We start from the raw sequence: 22,689 nt of genomic DNA, 5'->3' as shown, positions 1-22,689 counted from the left end.
TATTGAAAGTGCTTAATTTGTTTGAGGCATTTTCATAAGAGAGATTGAAAAAATCAAGAAAACTGACGAAAGTTTTATAGTATGATTTTTAAGAACGAACTTCTCTTAAAGGGGTTGGGGTCGATCCACTAGCCAATCGATGACTTCAAAATATACATATATGCTTGACAAAAAGCCGAGTATCGTTTTAATGCCCGTAATTTCAACAAATAGGTATCTATCAGTGCATAGTTACCTTTGGTGTAAAAATATTTGGTTATTTTAATCCATAGGTACTGATTTGAAATACATGTCAACTTACCCTTTTGGTAAAGTTATCTACTAGTTATTTTATTTAGATATCTATTTGTTGAAATTACGAACATAAAACTGATGATATTGACAGAACACTTTTCGTTAAAGCTGGAGGTTCACGCGTTCTACACTTTAGAACGTTCGTTCTACACTTTAGAAGCACAAATGCGTAGAATGCCTTGACGCGTAGAATGCTTAAAGTAGTAAAAAGATCGTGCGGCGCACGAACATGTCAGCTGATTTTGACATTTTTTATTGGTTATTTTATGCATATTTATAAATTTTAATAAAATAAAATGAGTTTAATGATGAAAAAATAAATTAAAGAAGTAGAAAAATATTTATTTTATTTTTAAAAAACTTCGCTTAAAAAGCGTCGCATGTAATTTGAAGCGTAGAATGCAAAGGAGGTACGAAAAGCTTGTAATGTTTTTAAGCGAAGACCCGTAGTGTGAACCTTCGGCCAAAAGTGTTCCAAAGAATCAATACATGATTTATACCCTCTCTTTTGTCACTAGTAAGCTTGGAGTCCATATAATCAAAGTCGGTAATGTTTTAATAATCCATGCAGAGTAATTTTTCGAAACAAACTGAATTAATGAATGATAATTTGACAGATGTAGTTTTAAAAATATGACCGCAATTAACTGTCAAAGTTTAAAGGCTCTTATTGGAAGACCTTTCTATAAAATGTTAAGATCATACGATTGTTGTTAATAACTCTATAAACAACCTTAAAACTTGTATGATTTAACGAAACCAAAAAAACTTTTTTCAGTTTCAGCATTGACATTATTTATAGCAGATATCGGCAAAGAACTCTCTTTGGATATTTCACAAACTTTCTCGCTCTAATGCATGCACACAGTCACAGAGCTTTTTTATTACAATGTACCGGTGCCTGATTTAGAGAAATAAAAAAAAGAAATAATTCAAACTAACTAACTAATTCACATTTCACTTTTTTACACATTTCAACATTTACATTTAGCAATTATTGATTTTTCTTCAATACGTTCTAATAATTATAAATTTTCCAATAGAATTGATTTCATATTGATGTTATGATTTTCTATCAAATTTCGTAACAAATGAAAAATGTTTCAAATATAATACATTTTGCATAATTCTTGTTTTTCTCTGAATTGCAAATAATCTGTATAAAAAAATTTAAAATTCCTATGAAATTATTCTTATTCATAACAATTTATCACAGGTTTTTAATACAATTTTTCATACAAAATTTCTTCAATAAACCTTTGATAAATTGTTATGAATAAGGCAGTATTACAGTAAACCATGAGGTTTGTTTACATTTTTTATTTGTAAGTTTGCATTAAAATTTCAAGAGATTTCTAAGAAAAATAACCTAATTTGCTGCTGGATATTTTTATTTAATATTAATCTACTTCTTATTTAACAACATTTTATAAAAGTAAATTTAAACAAATTCTTGTCAAATATTTGACAAACTTAATGAAAATAAGGATAAAACAGCAAAAGCTTTTTATTTCGGTTATCAAATATTTAAAAAGGAAATAAAACAAAATTACACATAAAAAATGTCTGGGTTTTAAAATTTTTACTGTTTGCAAAAAAATAGAAAAGGAAAATAAAAATTGTGAAAATAAAAGCTGTTGGCTTTTCATTACATTTAAGCTTTAAAATAAATTACCAACACTTTAGATGTCTGTTTAAGCGATATACTTTTTCCTGTAATTTAAAAAAATATAAATAGTCATGTGTATTAGCAGGGTCCTGCTTTTTAAATATCCTTTTGTGGGGGTTATACAGTGACCTCTTTTGTTTAAGACAGTTGTAGAGATCAACTAAGCCAAAGTTTGTCTTAGAGTCCTGGTCGATACGTACAAGAATAAGACTTTCCGCAAGATCCTTTTTGTTATGTTAAAGTTTAAACCTTCTACTTCTATACGTATTAGATTGGTTGCCTAGAGCCCTGATCGGCAATGAGCTTTGTTAAAAGCACTCTCAATTTTAGACGCACGTATGCTTACATATGTATAAAAAACGGTAAAAGCCAATAAGAGAACTTATTTCTTACTCTCAGCCGATGTAGGGCCTAGAGTTTCGAGCTTTCTCTCCCATTTTTTGATTACTCATGATCATTACATTCGCTCTTTAAGTGATCACGTGATATTTTAAGTAATTATTGTCCAATATGTAACAAAATATTGGCTGTTATGTTTATTGGATTACCAGCATGATATACAACGTAGCATAGATCAGGTCCCTATATATTTTCCATGAAACTTTGACACATGACCTCTATGAGTAAGGACAGCGAAAAGCTCTTTTTCGTTGCATTTTATTCTAAAATTTTAACACTTTGGGGATCCGATATCGCTTTATTTCAGAAGAGACTAAAAAGAATATGCCATTTGTAGAAATCTGAACCTGACTCAATATGATCTTCTGTGACATTCTTCTTCAATTTCTCCTCTGGATAACTCCAGATAACAGTTTTTCATTTGCTTTTGTCTTTATATTAAAAAGTTTTCAGATAAAATCCTGAACTTATCTCAACATGATCTTTTGGAAACAGTTCTTTTCTGAATATTCAAAACTATTCAGATTATATCTCTTGAGTCGATATCTTGACACTTTGGGGATCCGATACCCCTTTACTTTAGAAGAGACTGAAAATGATATGTCATTTGGAGTAACCTGAACTTGACTCAATATAATCTTCGATGATCTTCTTTTTCAATTTCTCCTGTGTACACCAGATAACAGTTTTTTCATTTGCCTTTGTCTTAATATTAAAAATTTTTCAGATAAAATCCTGAACTTATCTCAACATGATCTTTTGGAAAATATTCTTAAACTTTTTCTTCTTGGGTCGTTGGCTTGACTATAATTCGCCTGTTCCAAATCCCCTTTACTTTATGCGTGTTGGAATTAGATATGCTGATGTTGTTTTAATCCCTAGAAGTCTTTTGACCATGACCATGATCAACAATTTCCAAAGATTGTGAGTTATTTAGTTACTGCTCCGTAACTTTACTAGTATTGTTTTTGTTCTAACATTATCTGCTAAAGTAATTTTACGATCACGATCCTAAAATGATGACGTCACATGATTCTCGATCAACCAGATTATTTAAATAATGTGCGTTAAATTTTATAGTTTTGTTTTTGTAGAAGCATTGCCCGTTAAAGTATCCACCTTTAGAGTAGTAATATTTTGATCACGATCACAGGATGATGATCACGATCACATGACTCTCGAATAGGCACTGCACTGTTACTCTACTAGTATTGTTTTTCTTAAAACATTGTCTGCTAAAGTAATTTTATGATCACGATCGTAGAATGATGACGTCACATGATTCTCGAACGGATCAACCGGGTTATTTAGATAGAGTACGTTAAATTATCTAGTTTTGTTTTTGTTGAAGCATTGTACGTTAAATATTTGATCACGATCACTCGTGTAGATCAGCTATTTATTTAATTTTATCTCTCAGGATCAAGTATGACTAACTAAGTTTAAATTGAAACCTTTTACAGTGGGCTGCATTTTGGATTGCAAAACATAAACTCAAAGTAAATTTTAAAAATTTGCCACAAAGAAATTTTTATACATTACAAAACTAACCATAGAACCGGTATTAAGTAGTTGTAGTTTTGTATCTTTTGTTTACTTAGTTGTCTTAAATAAAGTTTTGTAATACTTTTCTTATTTTTTCATGTTTTCAAAGCACGATTTTAAACAACTGGTTTCAGTTGTTCAGTAAACTAACTAACTTTAACTGGAAAGTATATTTGTTTTCAAGGTTAAACAACAGTTTTTAAAAGTTTTTGCTCTATAATTATAATTATTATTAAAAATAATAATTTTTTTCAATATTTATTTTTGGCAAAACTGAAAAATTATTTATCTTCCAAAATTTCACTTTTTTACAATAAAGTTAAAAAAAGAAATATAAAACGCTTTGATCATTTTAAAACAGTTTTTTGTCTGCAATTTTTTTTGCACATAAAACTTTACGTGTTTTTATAAAATAAACAATAAATATAATTCCTTTGTTTAAAAAAAGATAATTTTTTTACACTTTTATTTTGAAAAACAAAAAAGAACTTTCATTTTTATTTCAAAAATCATTGATCACCACATCAGGTCAATGGTTTTTGTCGGGCTACTTATCCGTTAATGATGAACGTTTATTTTTTTCTATTTCTTTTTTTATATACATTTGAAACTAAAATCTTTTTTATTTACTTTTACTCTTTGTATGTGTGTGTTTAAATTTTTTTAGTAAAAGTAAATAATTTAGTTTAATTGAATTTAGTATTTGTATTGAATTCCTTTAAACAATATACCACCATCATGTTTTGCAATTTCAAATTGTATGTTTGTTTAATGTATATTTTTCTCGGGGTTTTTTCCGCATTATAATTTCTTCTTTTCTTTTTTAGAGAGTTTTGTGGGTCAGGCACGTTTTTTGTTGTTATTTTGTTGTATCAATTTATTGGTTTGTTGGTTAACAAAAAAAAAAAAAAAAAAAAATGCTCCAATTATTCAATTGAAGAATGTTTTGCTTTTGTTAAATAAAGCAAAAAATTTTCGAAAACAAGAGTCAAATTTTAAATGAAAGTGTTTTTTTTTCTTAAAAGAACCTCAAATTTCAAATTTTTAAATTAAGATTCAAATTAGTTTTCAAAAAAATGTGTATGTTCTGGTTTTCTTTTTCTTCATGTTAATAATGTCAAGCTAAATTGGGTGTGACTAGGGAATTGATCGTAAAAATAAATTTTAATGCAAAACATTAACATAGAAATTTAAAAAAAAGTTGAATTCGTTTATATGAATTATAAATGATTTGTATAGAATTTAAGATAAATTGAGAAATTTATAAAAAAATTTTGAACTAAAAAATTCTACACTACAGAGTGATGAACTATATAGTGATAGTCTGTACTATAGAGTCATCTATAGTCTGGATCTAAAGTTTGGAATTCACATAGTCTGGAATATAGATAGATCTACAGTTTATACTATAAACTGATCTATAGTTTGCATTATGGAGTGATCTTTAGTCTGAAGTATTGAGTGACCTATAGTCTGGACTATAGTGTGTTCTATAGTCTAATCTATAGTCTGTTCTATAGAGTGATCAACTGTCTGTTTTAAAGAGTGTTCTACAGTCTGTCCTATAAAGTGATCTATAGTGTGGACTATAAAGTTATTTAAAGTGTGGACTATAGAGTGATCTATAGTCTGGACTATAGAGTGATCTATAGTCTGGACTATAAAGTGATCTATAGTCTAGACTATAGAGTGTTCTATAGTCTGGACTATAGAGTGATCTATAGTCTGGATTATAGAGTGATCCATAGGCTGGACTATAGAGTGATCTATAGTCTGGACTATAGTGATCTATAGTCTGAACCCTATTGTGATCTATAGTCTGGACTGTATAGTGATCTACAGTCTGGACTTTAGAGTGATCTACAGTCTCTTATATAGTGATCTACAGTCTCTTCTATATAGTGATCTACAGTCTCTTCTATAGAGTGATATATAAAGTCCTGACTATAGAGTGTTTTATAGTCTGGACTATAGAGTGATACATAGCATGGAGGGATCTATAGTGTGGACTACATAGTGATCAAAAGACTATAGAGTGATCTATAGTCTGGACTAAAGATTTATCTTTTTTCTGGATTATAGAGCGATCAATAGTTTTCATTATAAAGTGATATTCAAACTCGATCGTAGATGGATGTTTGAACTCGAGATGAATCTATATTCAACACTCTGAATTAATCTATAGTCTAGTCTATTGAGTGATCTATTATCGAGAATTTAGAGTCTTCTAATTTTTTTACAAAATTTCTCTTTATAATTCTAGTTTTCTTCACAAAATCATTGTCTATCAAAGTTCATTTAAACTTGTTTGAATTCAATTAAAATTTTCAACAATTCAAAATTTGTTCTTTAAATAAATTAGTTTAATTAAATTTTTCAAAGAAAAAAAGAAACATTAATCATTTGTTATTACTACACATACTATCATTACTAACAACAAGGGGCTTTATTTCTTTACCTTCCACTTCTGCCCTCCCCCTTTAGCAGCAGCCACTATCTCTTCGTATGCACTTTAATTGTACATAATTACTCCCACACCCGCAAAATCTTAAAATGATAATAAACATAAAAAATAACAAAAGTTTTTTCCTAAAGAAATTCATATGAATTTCCTGTTAAATTAAAAACAAGAAAGAGTCATAAACAGACAGACAAACTGAAGCCCATACAACCAAACTATAACCCTCTAAGAAGGAATAAGGGATTTAACCACATGGGGTTAAGTACGAAAAGTATTAGTCAGCACTTGGCAGACCGACAAACACCGCAAGAAACAAAGAAAAGAAAAAAAAACAACAACTAAAAACAAAAACAATAAAATAAAAACAAACATTACCAAATGCACAAACAAACTAAATATACCACGTGTAAGGGCGTGTGTGTCTTTGCCAGGGAAGTGTATGCATTAAAGTAAGCAACACCCCCAATAGTAAGAGGTAAAAGAGGGTACATACATATTTAAAGTAATAATCATTACCATACGAAAACTATTATAAATCAACTCGAAATCATTGTGGTCACTTTTTATGCGAAAGAAAAGTATTGATCTCTTTGGTATAGAAAATTTTTAATAGAGATGGGATAAGTTCAAATTGTTGCTAATAAAGTTTATGACTATTGAAAAGTAAATCTAGAGAACATAATTGAAGTAACAGGCGCCATTGAGACTTAAAGTTATCTAGAGTCTAGACTAGTGTTAGAAAAAAGAATCATATATATGATGACGAATAGTTTTCAAATGTTAACAATTTGTAAACCTACAGTTTCTCATAAAGAAAGAGTTAAAAGAGAATAGAGGTAAAAGAGGGGGTAATCAGTAATATTATCTCAGTAGCCAGATGTTGTTAAGGTCATAAAACTGTTAAGTTGTTGAAATATAGTGATTTACTAGTTGGGTAAAGATGAAAGAGAAATCATTCATACTTTATAGTATTATGGATTACTCTATGAACTAGTCTGTGAACTAGTATTTATACTTGTCTATGGACTTGTACATTGAATAGTCTCTGAATTAGTCCATTGACAATTCTATAGACTAATTAATTGATAACTATAATGACAAGTCAAATTATGGACTAGCCTCTTGGCTACTCTCTAAACTGATATATTGACTAGTCTATGAGCTATTCTACTAAAAGATCTATGAACTGGTCTATTGACAACTCTATGGACTTATCTATAGATGTTTCTATTAACTGATCTATGAACTATTATATAAACTAATACGATTAGTGTATGGGATTTTGTATAGACCAGACCATTGACTGTCTTATTTTCGATGGACTAGACTATTGACTATTATATTAACTACTCTATAGGTTTGGTTCATTGTTTGGTCTTTCTGTTAACTGGTCAACGAACTATTATAATCCGATAACTACTCTATAGGTTTGGTTCATTGACTACTCTATTAACAATACTAAGGATGAGCCTATGACATAATACATAGATTTGGACTAGTCTAATGATTACTTTGAGCTCTAGCCTATTGATAACTCTATGGACTAGTCTATTACCTGGTCGATGAAACAGTCAACTTACTATTCCATAAACTAGTCAGTTGACCACTCTATGGACTAGTCTATTGGCAAGTCTATTAACTAGTCTACGAACTAGTCTAATAACTACTTTGAGGTCTAGCCTATTGAATACAAGTGTATTGATTACTCTATGGACTAGTCTATTAACTGGTCTATGAACAAGTCAACTGACTATTCCATAAACTAGTCTATTGACCACTCTATGGACTAGTCTATTGACAAGTTTAGTCTACGAACTAGTTTATCGCTTAATCCTTTGATTTGTCTATCGAATAGGGCTATATTGTATTTAGCTATTATAGACAAGTCTATTGACTATTTTCGGACCAGACTACTGAATATTCTTGGACTAAACTAAAGACAACACTATTGTCTAGTGAATGAACTAGTCTTTTGACTTATTTACTTACTATGGACATGTCTAGTTACTAATTCATAGTAACTAGTAACTTGACTTTTCCATAGACTTGACTATTGCATATTCCATAGACTAGTCTATTGAGTATTTTATAGACTAAATTATTGACTAGTCCACATACAAGCCTATGAACTAGTCTCTTGGCTACCCCTATGGACTTGTTGCACAAATACATGAGCAATTATGTTTCCTCTCCTCGTTAACTCTGACATGAAATAAGCTGTAAATATACATACATATATTTCAAATACTTTCACCGTTGAATCATCATCATATCCTTTTTTAGTTCTATGGCGATAATAAAACTGAAAATTTCTTTGTTAAAAAGAAACTGCGTCAACAAATGTATGTTCACATTAACGAATGTTGTTATTAAAATTTCCTTTGTTTTCAATTTCCATTCAATATTTTCATACTTGAATAATTACTATTTGAATTATTTTTGGAAAACAATTATTAATTGTTTAATAAACGTACGTACAAACATTGAACAGTGAAACCTGCGAACCTGCGAGAAACCTTGTTGTGAAAAGTGCTTTTTATCAATGATCAATCACAATATTTTGATTTCTATAAAAAACGAATAAAATGAAAATCTTTTAGATAATCATTGATGGCTTTTCAATTGAATACCTATATGGATTGTAATGTGTTTTTGTGGTGGTGTTTTATTATGTCAAGAATTGTATTATGTATTGTTGTTATGAGTATGATTATTGCTAGGTATTTTATTTTCTTTTCTAAATTTATTTCTTTACAATTGTATGCACTCTTACTCACACTTAAACCACATTATTTATGTTTATATTCTGTATAATAAAATTTTATTAAGATGGCTCTATTAATTTGAGATCTATGAAAATATATATTTGCCTATCGAAGGATCTTCTAGAGATCTGTTCCAACGTAAAAATAAAAAAGCCAACAACATTACGAGCTGTCTATCTGATCGCACCAAGGTGTTATACAAATATATATTTTGTTTACACTTTATTGAAAGTAGACAATCTTTATTAAACTCTTTGTTTAACTTTATCTTCAACTGATCACTAATGTCCGAAAGTCAATGAAATGTATATAATCCTTCAGGGATCATTCGTTTCATTCTAAACGACGAATACATACGTTTTCAAATTGAACAGCAAATTGAAGAAAGAGAGAGAGAGAGAAAGATTCAGTGAAGTAGCATGCCCATTTTCTATATATTGATCTGTTTACTGAATTATCAACTGTTCAATAATGTCTGAAAATCAAACAAAGGTATTTAACCCTGTAGAGATCAACACGCCTCTTTATTAAATATTGATCGGTCTACTGAATCATTAACTGATCCTATAAAGATCGGTCGTTTCTTTGTTAAAGACGACAAAACCTCGTTTCTTCAATACACACGCTGTCAAATTGAACAACCAAAAAGAGAGAACATCAGTGAAGTAACACAGAAGTAACAGAAATATTGATCTGTGAATCATCAACTGATCAATAATGTCCGAAAATTAAACAATGATATTTTATCCTGTAGAGGCGATTTGTCTTTCTCTCAATGGCGAAACCTCGTATTTTCTCACAACAGTAAATAGGGAAATAGGGAGAGAGTCTGTGGAGTAGCCCTCCCTTTAATAAGATATATGTTTACGAATCTAAATATCCATACATAATCTTCTAAGCAAATTTTTCGATCAATTTGAAAAATTCTTTACTAATGCAAATCTTGATGATCTCAAAAATGAGTTCTCAAATATAACTTTCTCTTATAAAATCTGTGATTAGAAATTCGAAAATCAATTGCTAATATTATCTCAAAATTAATGGATTTTAGACATATTTTAGGAGCTTTTTAATGCCTTTTTTAATACCTTTTGTTAAACTCCAAATTTCTGGGGCCCTCTTAATCTATATTATACCTACATGTGTATTTGTCTAATTGTTCATATTTATAGTGAAAAGTGTTCTTAAGGTTGTCAATTATATTTTGATGGAGTGTTTTTTCTGTTGTTGTTTTTGTTATAGGTATTCTTCTATGTTTGTTGTTTGTGCAGCATAAGGTTTTGTTTTCTTATTGTTAAATAAAACAGGGAGTTTTATTTGCTTTTCATTACAAGAATAAAAAACATTGAGGTGTGTATTTAATTTTAATAAAATTTGAAACAAAAATTGTTTTAATTATATCAAGTACTAAATGCAACAAAATATTTCTTTAAAAAATGGAATACGCTTGAAGAGAAACATGGAGAGTGTTCAAATTAATAATTTAAGAGAAAATTTTGATTTAAAGTTATAACAAATACATTCAAAGCACTTCAATTATCACTCAATTGCATGTCTGCCTATATTACTTGGTAAGCTTACTGTCAGCTCTCTGTATTACCTGGTATTGCTTGATGTCAAATTGTGTTATAGATTGCTCCAAGATGAATAAGGAAAAGCTGTACTAAAAGCTCTGCAAAGTTAATATTTTGCCTCTTGATAAGTTCTTAACATTTAAACAGATTACACTTTCAGAAATTTTAGGTTAAAGTTTTTTTTTTAATTTCTACAAAACTTCAATTAATTTTAATCACTTTCTTAATCTTCACATAATAATGTTTATACTTTTTTCATTTTATAGTATTCTAATCATATGAATCAATAAAAAAATTTAAATATAAACCTAGATTTTTCGAAAAGAATAAAATAAACTTATCAAGAAATCTTTCAATTAAGTCTCTGAATAGCGGAGACAACAATTAGTGTGTATTCAACAATAAAACTTCAATTGTGAAGACGTAAAACATCAAAAGAAATTTGTTTGAATTTCATCTACTACAAACTTAATAGAGTTGGGTCAAAATAATTTAAAAAAGTTGTAAAAAAATAAAACTACAATACATATTAGTTATTAGATAAGGAAAAGCAATATTTCTGGTTGTATGTATGTTGTAACCTAAAGAATAAATTATAAATGCAAATTTCTTTCATATTTTTATATAGAATTTATTTTTTTATTCTTTCTTTATATATTCCCGGTATTCTAAACATTATTAATTGTTGACTTTTATTACAAAATTTTATACTCTAACTCTTTACAAACCATTTGCCTTTAAAATTCATAACATTTTTCCATGTATGTATAGTTTTTTGTCGAAAGCTTTAATCTTTTTTTATTCTTTTTGCTGGTTTTGTGGTTTTTGATAATAATTATAATATTTTTTTGCAAAAAATAGCAATTGTTTTAATATTACGTGCTAAAACAAAGTTCATATTATGTTTTTCATTTATTCTTTTATATACAAATACATTTGTAGAGACTGGCAAACGGTTGGTCTATGGGTTTGTTGTGTTTTAAAATGTTCTGGCTGACTGGGACTTGGTTTTAGTCATCATCGTGGTGGTGTTTTTACAAAATGTTCAATGCATTCGTTAGTTTATTTTAACACAAAACAACAAAAATCCCAGTAGTTTTTAGTTTGTTTATGGTTAAATATAAACATAAGACGGACGGGCAGTTAGATATACAGTAGAAGAAACAAAAACAATACTGGACTAAAACTATTATTACTGCTTACATATTGTTGTACATGTATGACTAAATAAACGGCCTGTTAGCAAATTATAGAATAAAGATAATATAAACTTACTAGACTAGTCTATGGACTAGTCTTTAAACCAGTCTATGGTGAATGGACTAGTTTCTTGACTGGTATTTGGACTAGTGTTTGAAGTAGTCTGCGAAGTAGTGTATTTGATAACCAATGAACTAGTATATTTACTAAACTATGGAATAGTCTATGAACTAGTCTATTTACTAGCCTATAGACTAGTTTACAGAACAGTCAATAGCCTAGTCTTTGGCTTTTTTATGGTTTAGTATATAAAATAGTCCTTGAAATAGTTTAAGAACTAGTCTATGGACTAATCTAATGACTTGCTTAATCTATGGAGTAGTCTATGGTCTAGTCTTTGGATAAGCCAATGTTATACCCCATTGATATTGGACTTGTCTTTTGAATACTAACTAATCTATTGACAGGTCTAAGAAATAGTCTGTTAGGTTAGTCAGTCGGCCATATGACCAACTTACTTGGGTCCTAATGGTCCCGTTGTGATACCATATATATCAAAAAGAAAACCAACCTATTAACATGGTATTAATCCAGTCAGAGGCACGAATGGACTATTCTATCTTATATATGTCTATATTAGATAGAGCCCCAAGTTCATGCAATATTGGACTGTCTAGAAACTCAGTCCTGATATTTGCTAGGGCAGAGGCAGAGAAAGTAGTCTTTGTACTAGTCTATAAACTAGTATATAGAGTTTTCTATGACTTGATTAATTTGCGGTGCAGTCTATGGTTTAGTCTGTTGACTAGTCTATGAACTAGTGTATGGCTAGTCCATTAACTATAGACTTGTCTATTGAATGATATCTAGTCTATTGACAGGTCTAAGAACTAGTCTATTTACTAATCCGGTATAGTTTTTGGACTAGTCTATAAACTAGTATATAAAGTTTTCTATAGACAAATCTATTAACTAGTCTACATACAAGTAAATTATAGTCTTTGGACTAGTATATAAAGTTATCTAGTCTGTAAACTAGTCTTTGAACTAGACTATGAACTAGTCTTTAAGATATTCCCAAAAACTCTTAAAACAAATTTTGATGTATAAAATCAATTAAAAATTTAATTTAATCAATCAAAAGTTTAATTGAACTAACTTCTTAATATTCAATTTGGCCGTTAAAAGTGCGCTTTGTGTATCTCTTAAATGTTTAAAAAATAAAAGAAAAAAACACAATTATAGTTTTGCAATTCATTATTTTAATGTCATTGAAGCCAAGACTGTTTTTTTTAGAAAGGCTAATTATATTAAGGCTTTCAGTTAACTTAACTATTTATAGGATGAATTGAAGCAAAACGCTTGGAATGGTGGTTTTAAAAGTCAATAAAGTTTAAGTGTAATTTTATTAATTGCCTCAGATCCAAAGGTCATTTGAATTAAATTTTTATAAAATATGAATAAGTTTCAGGGACTAGCCGGTTAATTAATTAATGGACTAGCCATTGAATAGTCTATAGTTAAGCATATGGACCAAACTATGGCATATCATACTGACGAGTGTATGGATAAACCCATAGACTAGTTTATGGTCTAGTGTATTTAATAATATATGGACTAACTTATAGACTAGTCTATGGACTAGCCTATTTGCTAGTGCAAAGTCCAATTCCTCAAATCTTTGTTAAACCTAGTAAACCCACATATCAACCTGTGGTTATTGTCTTTTATCAAGAATAAAGATCATTAAAAGATTTTCTCATTTAATAACATGCCAATGTTGCCAACATCCTGGCTATTATTACAACTTAAAAAAACGAAACAAAAACTGACTAAACCATTTTGTGGTGAATCATGCAAATAGTAGTCGGAGAATTAAAAGGAAGTGACAATAATAGAGAAAAAAGACAATATAACAAAACTATTGTCTCCGTGTGTTTTTTTATATTTTTGTTAAAAATTTTATGCGAAAAATACTACAAATGTTACAAATGGCTAAACACTTTTAAATGAAAAAAAAATAAAATAAAATGGAAATGATACTGAAAAAAAATAAAATAAACCACAAAATTTACAGGTGAATAAACCTCAATGGAAACTAAAATATAAATGATAAAAAAATTGCAAGTTACAAGAACTGCAACACAATTGTTAATGAACATAAGTTTATTTTCATTAGTTTTAACACGTTTACAACATGCAACATGTTTGAGTTGTATGAAACGAAAAACTAGTTATCATAACTACTACATATTCCATTATTTTACAATTATTAGCAGTAATCTCTTACTATAGCAAATATGTTGCTATAAGTTTGTTAGAAAGTGGAAGAGTTGCATATTGCATATTTGCAAGACCTTCTTGTGTTAGTTATCATAACTACTGCATATTTAATTACTTTACAATTATAAGCAATAAATTTTTTCTGTAGTATATTTTCAAGAGTTGTAAATATGTTGCAATTAGTTTTTTACAAAGTGGAAATGTTGTATATAGCAAAATTGTTGCTATATTTGCAAGCCCTGCTTGTAATAGTAATATGCAAAAATATTGTGTATTTAGATGGTAATTGCATTTAGATGTTAATGCATTGAGAATGCAATACCAATTACACTAGACTGCGAATACCGGTTATAATGTCTGTGAAGGTCTTGCTAGCTATTAGAATATTTACTATGTGAATACCCCTAATGTCTTGTAAATCATGTTATTCAGTTAATAACACTTTATTGTAACTAAGTTACTAGTGTAACACAATTACATTTAAATACTCTACATATTGCAGGCGATTTATTAATGTTAAATGTGTATGTAAAGGAAATTGTGTAACAAACAATAGACAATCGAAATTGTAGTTCTGTCATTAGTTTACACATTTTACAAACAAGATAAGTTTCAAGCCATAAAGACAAATGAAAGAAATAGACATAAAATCATGTCAACTTTAGTTAGATGACTATCTGTCGTACCTTAAGGTCTTGGTTAGTGGGTGAAATGTTGTGTAGAAAATTTCAAAATATGGTTAAAATGAAGGGCGTAAGTAATGCATTACTACTGTAAGTAATAATTTATTTTTCCAATTAAACAAGTGTTATAACTTTTGGTTAAATGAAAACAAGAGTTATTTTCAGTCAGGGTCTTGTAATTTTACAAATCACTAGAGCAAAACTTTTCGAGAGCGATTCAGCATAAACTTTAATTACCAAGTAATGAGTAAATAAACACATTTACAGGTGACAGTTACTAATTACATGTAATTGGAATTCGAGTATTTGTAAATACAATTACATGTAATTGAGCAATAGCAGATTACAATTACTTACAACTAATTGTTTTTTTATTCAATTACAAATCAAATTTCAAGTAATTGTAATTGAAAAATAAGAATTTCAATTTAAAAATGTATAATAAGATGTTATTGTAATTGTAAAATACGAATTCCAATTCAAAATTGGTTATAATTGAAAATATGTAATTATTTCAAATTACATTACAATAACAAATAATTATGCTGCTTCAGTTACAAGTAATTGCAATTGAAAAGAAATTATTTTTAAGTAATTGTATATCGAATAATTACAAATAATTGTAAATTGTAAATTTTCAATTACAAGTAATTGTAATTTAAAATTAAACAATTACAATTAATTTTTAGATTTTCATTACATTATAAACCTAAATGAGATCGCTCAAGACATTAAGCAATTTTCACAGTAAACTAAATGAATATTAAGGAGGAACATCTAAGTTGTTCAGATGTTAACCACTAAACTACATCTTTGTAATGCAGTTGGTAAATAGTAGCGCCTGAAAAATGTGTGGCAGTTGTTGTAACTTAAGTGTTTTTTTAAGGTTTTGTGTAAATTTCTTAAATTTAATTTAAACTTCACCCTCTTTTATGGCCCTGACAATCATTTGTATTCGTTTTTTCTTTCTGTTTTTTTATGGAATTCTTCTCTATTATTTGCTAACGTTTGTATTACATTTCAAGTGGTTAGACAACAATAAACTAGGAAATTGCTATAAATTTATTTTATATCCAATATTATTACACTATAAAAAGGATTACAATGAATCCTTGTTGTTAAAATAAATCAATAATATTGATTCGATAGTTTTTATCTCTTTATACTTAAATAACAAGACAACGAGTAATTGCCAAATGTGTGTGTAGAAAGGAATAACATTTTTATTGGAATAAAAAGAAATAAGGAGATGGGTTGCAAGGAATCTTATATACTCTATTTCAACAAAAATCTGGATCGATATAAGAAATTTTCAATTCACATCTGTACAAAATTAAATGTTCTCTTCTGAGTGATATGCTTCCAATTTGGTTCTCAAAAACTAATTGTCTTTAAGAGTGGAATTGTTAAAACAACCATTTCGTCTCAATTACCTCAATATCGGTGGTCATATCGCAAATTCTTATAATATAAATGAGTTATAATTTCGATTCAGAGTAGCCAATCGAAGTAATTGTGAATAAAATCTAAATAACAACATGTTATCATTTTAAAAACCACCGTTGTTATTTTGACAACACATTGTTACCATGACGATTAAGTTTTGTGTCTTTTTTACAATATAGCGTTGTCATTTCGACAAAGCAATATTCTGTTTGACAACATAAGATTGTCACGTTGGTAACACATTATTACTTTATTGTTGATTTGTTAATGTTGTGTATGTTTGTTGCTGATTTGAAAACTATCCATACATACTTTGACAACGGATATTATTGAGAAATAATAAATACTTTGGTGTCAATATCATACCAAAAAAGTAGACGGTCTGTAGACCTATAAGAAGCTTTCTGAGAGTTTCTAGAAGGTCAATAGGATTTTGAGAGTTTCTAGAAAATAAAATTTTATCGCTTTCGTAACTGTTTGAAGAATAATGTATAACGATCATCAAAATCAAAATTTTTTAGTGAGAAACCTTAGATATCAAACTATTATATTCGTATATGAACATAGACTACATTTTAGTCTAAGAAGAATTTCGAATCTAAACTTTAGATACGTTTATGCAAATATCAAAAGAGCGAACATCTTGAGAATTTAATTCGATTTATTATTAACATCCCTGCAAAAATAAAATGAAGTACTTCCACCGTTTAAAAAGTAGCACTAAGTTAATTTGTTTATGTTTATATTGTTTAAGTCAAAATAATTGTATTCTATAATACTAAACTTTCACTTCCTAATAACTTCCAAAAAAGTGCTTCAAAATTACTTCCTAAGAATGACTTCAGATGTAGTGAATTTGGAAGCAAATAAAAAGAACATCCCTTCTTCGACAAGCCTGTGTTAAAATCATCACTTCTTTAGGACTTTTTCAGTACTTCCTTGTAATAAATTCTACTTCTTTTTCGCTTCCTTGGAAGTTCTTTTTTTTGTTGGGAATATAGCCAAGCTTTTAAGAAACAACCCCTGATATTTTACAGTTTTTTTAACTGTACATCAATATTAAATCTACAACTTCGACTTTTTAAGAATGATATTAATATGGGTTCGTCTGATTTTGAATGATTTTGAAGTGAAATCCTAATCGTGTACGAAACCGATTTAGGATTTTAAACAAGTAGATAATCCAACTAATGACATGTGCTTACTCGTGTTAACGGTACGAGAACATATTCTTATTTACTAATGGCATTTTCTAATTTTGTACATATTTAATATATAGCAAAAATAACAAAAACAACTAAAAACGATTTGTTTTTTGCTAAGAGTCCTTGTTTTCTAGCTAAAAGACACAAATCATTATATGGTGGTTACAAGTCATGGCCAAATTTATTAACTTGTAAAAGAAAATACGGAAAATGAAAAAAAAAACATGTTTTAAGTATTTGTGTAATTAGATTTGTTAGAAAAGAACTAGAGTACTTTAACTACTACAAGGGGGAGGGAGTTACACACGTGTTGTCGTACAAAGTTTGACTGAAAAAAACAACATGTTCATTAAATATTTTTGTAACATTTTCTATAGTTTTTGTTTTCTTTGTTATTCTTGTAATTATGAAATAATAGTTACAATTCATTTCTTTGTATGATTTTATATAATATCATTGTTGTTTTCCTTTTAATAATAAATAATATTTCATTTAATGAAATATGAATTTGAACACGCTTTATAAATTCAATATAAATTGCAAGAAACGCAATAATATCCTATAATTTCTTTCTTATTCCAATACGTGTGTTTTCATACTTATTTTTTTTGTTTGTTTAAATTTATTAGAGGGCGATTCATTGATTTATTGTTAAGATTAGAAAGCAGTTTTTGTGGGTAACAAAAACGGTTAAAGGGTGTCTAACCTTTAACCTTTCATTAGTAATTTTAGATGGTTTTTTTTATAAGGGTTGCTGCTTTCATTTGTTCCCCTTTTTTAAAACTCACAATTGTTGCCAAATGAAAATCTTTTAAAAATTATAATTGAAACGTAATTTCAACAAAATGTTGCAAACACTTTTAGTTTTTTATTATTGTAAATAATTTGGAAATTTTATACATATTAGATTTGACTTTAGTGTGTGCTATAAAGGGGATTATTTCAAAATTTTCAACCCTGGTAAATTGTCATATGACAATTTTATATTATGAAATCATTGCTGCCACCCTGTGGGTTTCCTTGCATGAAAAAAATCAACATTTTGTCATTAGGTCTTAAATACCTTTAAAATAAATATATTTAGTATTTCAATATTCTAGCCTTTGGAACCAATTTCCCAGCAAAAACTTACATTAAAAATTAATGAGTAAAAAGCTATAAAAAGAACTCCTTTATCCACTACTTCTTAGCATATTAATTCATTATTTTAACACGGTGATGAAATTAAAGACAAATACTTAATATGTTCGCTTATAAATCACTACTTAATTAAGTACTTACAAATAAGCAGTTAAAAAGTGGTTTTGTTTTAAAAACAAAACAAATCACTCACAAAGAATACGAACCTTGGCTTGTTGTTTTCGTTAGTTCGTTGTCTTACTCACAAAATTACTATTTAGTAATTTTTATCGCGCGTCCTTCTGTTTGTGTAAATTGCATAACTCAAATAAGTGCTTACGTGTAAGGAGTTAAAGAGAAGTTTTGTTTTTAAATCAAAACAAAATTGCTCACAAAGAATACAAACCAGGGCATCTCGTTTCGTTAGTTTGTTGTCTTACAAACACTTATCTTCACACTTCTTATATAAGTACTTACAAATAAAGAGCTTAAAACAAAACAAATTACACACAAAGAACACGAACTTGGGTTTCTCTCTTTCGTTTGTTCGCTGCCTTTTTCACAACACCACTGCTTAGTTATTTTATCGCAAGTCCAATCAAAAAGTTCACTCATTTTCCTTTTGCTTGTGTAAAAAACATTACTTAAATAAGTACTTACAAATAAGGAGTTAAAGAGTGTTTCTCTTTTAAAAACAAAACAAATTACTCACAAAGAGTACGAACTTGGGTTTTCGCGCATTTTTCTTCTGTTTGTTTAAGAATACACTACTTAAACAAGTACTTACATGTAAGTAGTTTTAAAGTTGTTTTGTTTTAAAAACCAAAAAATATTTATCACAAAGAATAAGAACACGTCATCATTGAAAGTAAGTACTTACCATACTTGCTTCAAAATCACTACTTAAATAACTACTTACAAATAAAGAGCTAAAAAGTTATTTTATCGCTAGCTTCTAGCGTACACAATACAATAAAATGTTCAAATAAAACAAGAAAACTCAAATTTAAGTACTTACATATCTGATTATATGTAAGTCATTATAAGAGCACTTAAAACTAATGCAGATGGTAAATAGTGGTCATTGATAAGAAAGTGGTTATGTAAGTACAAGCCTATACCAAGTTTTTACGTTGTTAGTTATTAAATTTCCATTTTTCAATATAGTAACTTTTTCAATTACTATTAACATGATGTTTTCGATAACACAAAGGTTAACTGAAAGATCGAAAGATTATCATGTTGCTTATGATTTCATTTATTAAAATTTCTTTTCTATTTTAATCTTTCTATTCTTATCTCTATAAATGTATCCTAAATTGATTAATCTTGTAATTTGTAGACGTTTTTTTCAGTTTAACAGAGAAATAATTTATTAAACATGACCTTCAGCATGACAAAGATACTTTTGATACATACAACATGCATATGTATATAAACAACATCGCTTACTTTACATACTGAAATCATGTAGTAAACATTAGACAGGTACATTGAAAAATATTTCGACGATCTAACGGCTATCGTTAATATCACTTCTAAACGACACCAGTCTCATTAGGGTTAAAAAATGTGAACTCAGCAACAGCTTGTTTAGTCTCGCAGTTTAGTTAGTGTGACCAACTACACTGATAAATGATCTCTTAACTGGCCTGATAATGCCCTAGATCGTATTCCAAGGATCTAAATAAAAACTCTCTCTTTAATACCTTTACTCTATTAATAAAGATTTAAAATTTTGAACCATACTATTAAATCATACCCTCCAACTTCCCAAGAACTCATCATTTTTAATTAGTAAGTTGCGGTTATAGTTTAATCTTATTCCTTTTTACATTCAATTCTTTAATTTCTTCTATACTAAACAAAAAAATTTGATTAAAAAAAGAATGGTCAGTTAGTAGTAGCATTTCTCTTTGTTTGTTCCAAGTGTTTGTAATAATAAACAAAGTTATTATCTTTTTTAATACAGCATCCAAACTAGAATCTCTTATAATAAAAGAAATAATGAAAAAAATATATAGAAGGGCTTGTGGCTGTTGTTCTTAATCACTTTTAAACACTTTCAAAACTCGTATATAACCAAAGAGTGCCTGTATAGACGGATTATAGTTGAATGGATGGGCATACAAACGCATTGCCTTCCGGACAGACAAGAGCATTGGAGTTGTGTGTGTGTTTGTGTATGTCTGTTATATAAAAAAAAACTTCTTGTGTCAGAGTATTATCTTTATACAAAAGATCTTAAATTTCATTAAAATCTTGGAAACTGCCAGTAGTAGTTGATGTTTAAAGAGTAAAGAAAACAAAGATACAGAAATTTTTTTATGTAGAAGAATTTGTTGGAGATACATATGTACAAAGGGTTGTTGCACCATGATATTCATATTTTTTTATATCTTTATGTATTCAAGGGTTTATCAATTAAATTGTTATACTTTTTATGTGTATACATATTTAGGAGTGTATTATGATTTTAGGAAAGTCCTTTCTGTAAAGAAATATAATTATAGAAGTGTGTAAATGATTTACTCTTGATGAACTTGAGCAGAATGCAATAGTTAAAGAAGCACAAAAAGAATACACAGAGGGAAAGCAAATATACACGCCTGGTACCAAATTGACACCAAACTGTTTTGAAATTTTCAATAACATCCGTTGTTAAAGTATTACAATATGTACGACAACACTATGTAAAGTTGACAATTCAACATTGTCAACATTGCAACAATTCGTTGTTGAAATCGAAATTTTATACACATCCGTTGCCTAAAGGTTTTAAGATCTCGGATTGTTCAATAGTGATCAATTAGTTAGTTAGTTAGTTAGTTAGTTAGTTAGTTAGTTAGTTAGTTAGTTAGTAAGTTAGTTAGTTAGTTAGTTAGTTAGTTAGTTAGTTAGATAGATAGATAGATAGATAGATAGATAGATAGATAGATAGATAGATAGATAGATAGATAGATAGATAGATAGATAGATAGATAGATAGATAGATAGATAGATAGATAGATAGATAGATAGATAGATAGTGCAGTAGTTAGTAAGTAATTAAGTTATTTAGTTTCTTAGTTTCTTAGTTAGTTAGTTGGTTAGTTAGTTAGTTAGTTAGTTGGTTAGTTAGTTAGTTAGTTAGTTAGTTAGTTAGTTAGTTAGTTAGTTAGTTAGTTAGTAAGTTAGTTAGTTAGTTAGTTAGTTAGTTAGTTAGTTAGTTGGTTAGTTAGTTAGTTAGTTAGTTAGTTAGTTAGTTAGTTAGTTAGTTAGTTAGTTAGTTAGTTAGTTAGTAAGTAAGTTAGTTAGTTAGTTTCCTAGTAAAAAGTTTATTACCTGGTAAGGAGTACAGTGCTAAGTGCTTACTTAGACAATAGCATTTAAAGCCATTGCTTCAAAAAAGTGATGTCATTGGAGACAAGCACTTACCACAAGCGCTTACAAGTGATTATAAAAATCAGTCAAAGAATAAGAAATCTGACTAATGAATTATAAGTTATTTATATAACACAATTTTAATGCGTTATTAAAGTACTTCTATGTAATCAGAAAAGTATGACAACTGGTAATTGTTTCTAATTGCAAGTCATTACCATATTTTTTTACTGGGTACTTACTTAGATCTTCATCAGAGGCTCTTCCAAATGTTATTCCTATTCTTTGAAACACAACTTCTACACCTAATAATTCAGGTTCAATCGGTTTAAGTGATGAAAATGTTAATTCATAAGAAGCACTTCATTCATTCCTGGTAAACTTATAGGATACATTACATATTTCTCATATTTTCTCTTTTATAACAAAAAAAAATCAAAATTATTCTTAAAACAAAATTAAGGAAGAACAGAACAAAAAAACTTGCTGAGTTATTAAATAAACAACAACAAACTTCAAAGAAAGAATGAAAAAAAAAGATAATGAGGATGATGATGATGATGTTTAAGTAGTATTGTATATAAGGAGTGAGATCGAAAAATTCTTAACACACGTTTTTCATTACATTTTTCAACCAAAGTATTATTTGATTTTTTTTTTGATCAAGTTACCTTTGAAAAACA

The 22,689-nt window shown here is 28.4% G+C and overlaps 1 protein-coding gene across 1 annotated transcript in view; it reads left to right on the top strand.

The window, feature by feature from the left end:
* Nucleotides 1-22,689, top strand: part of LOC111691106 (disintegrin and metalloproteinase domain-containing protein 9) — a 114,231-nt gene that overhangs the window by 1,368 nt on the left and 90,174 nt on the right. The gene's annotated exons all lie outside the window — the stretch shown is intronic.

Source organism: Lucilia cuprina, chromosome 4, assembly GCF_022045245.1.
Source record: "Lucilia cuprina isolate Lc7/37 chromosome 4, ASM2204524v1, whole genome shotgun sequence".
Lineage (NCBI taxonomy): Eukaryota > Metazoa > Arthropoda > Insecta > Diptera > Calliphoridae > Lucilia > Lucilia cuprina.
Note: the sequence above shows the minus strand (reverse complement) of the source record. Positions and strands in the feature narration are given on the sequence as shown.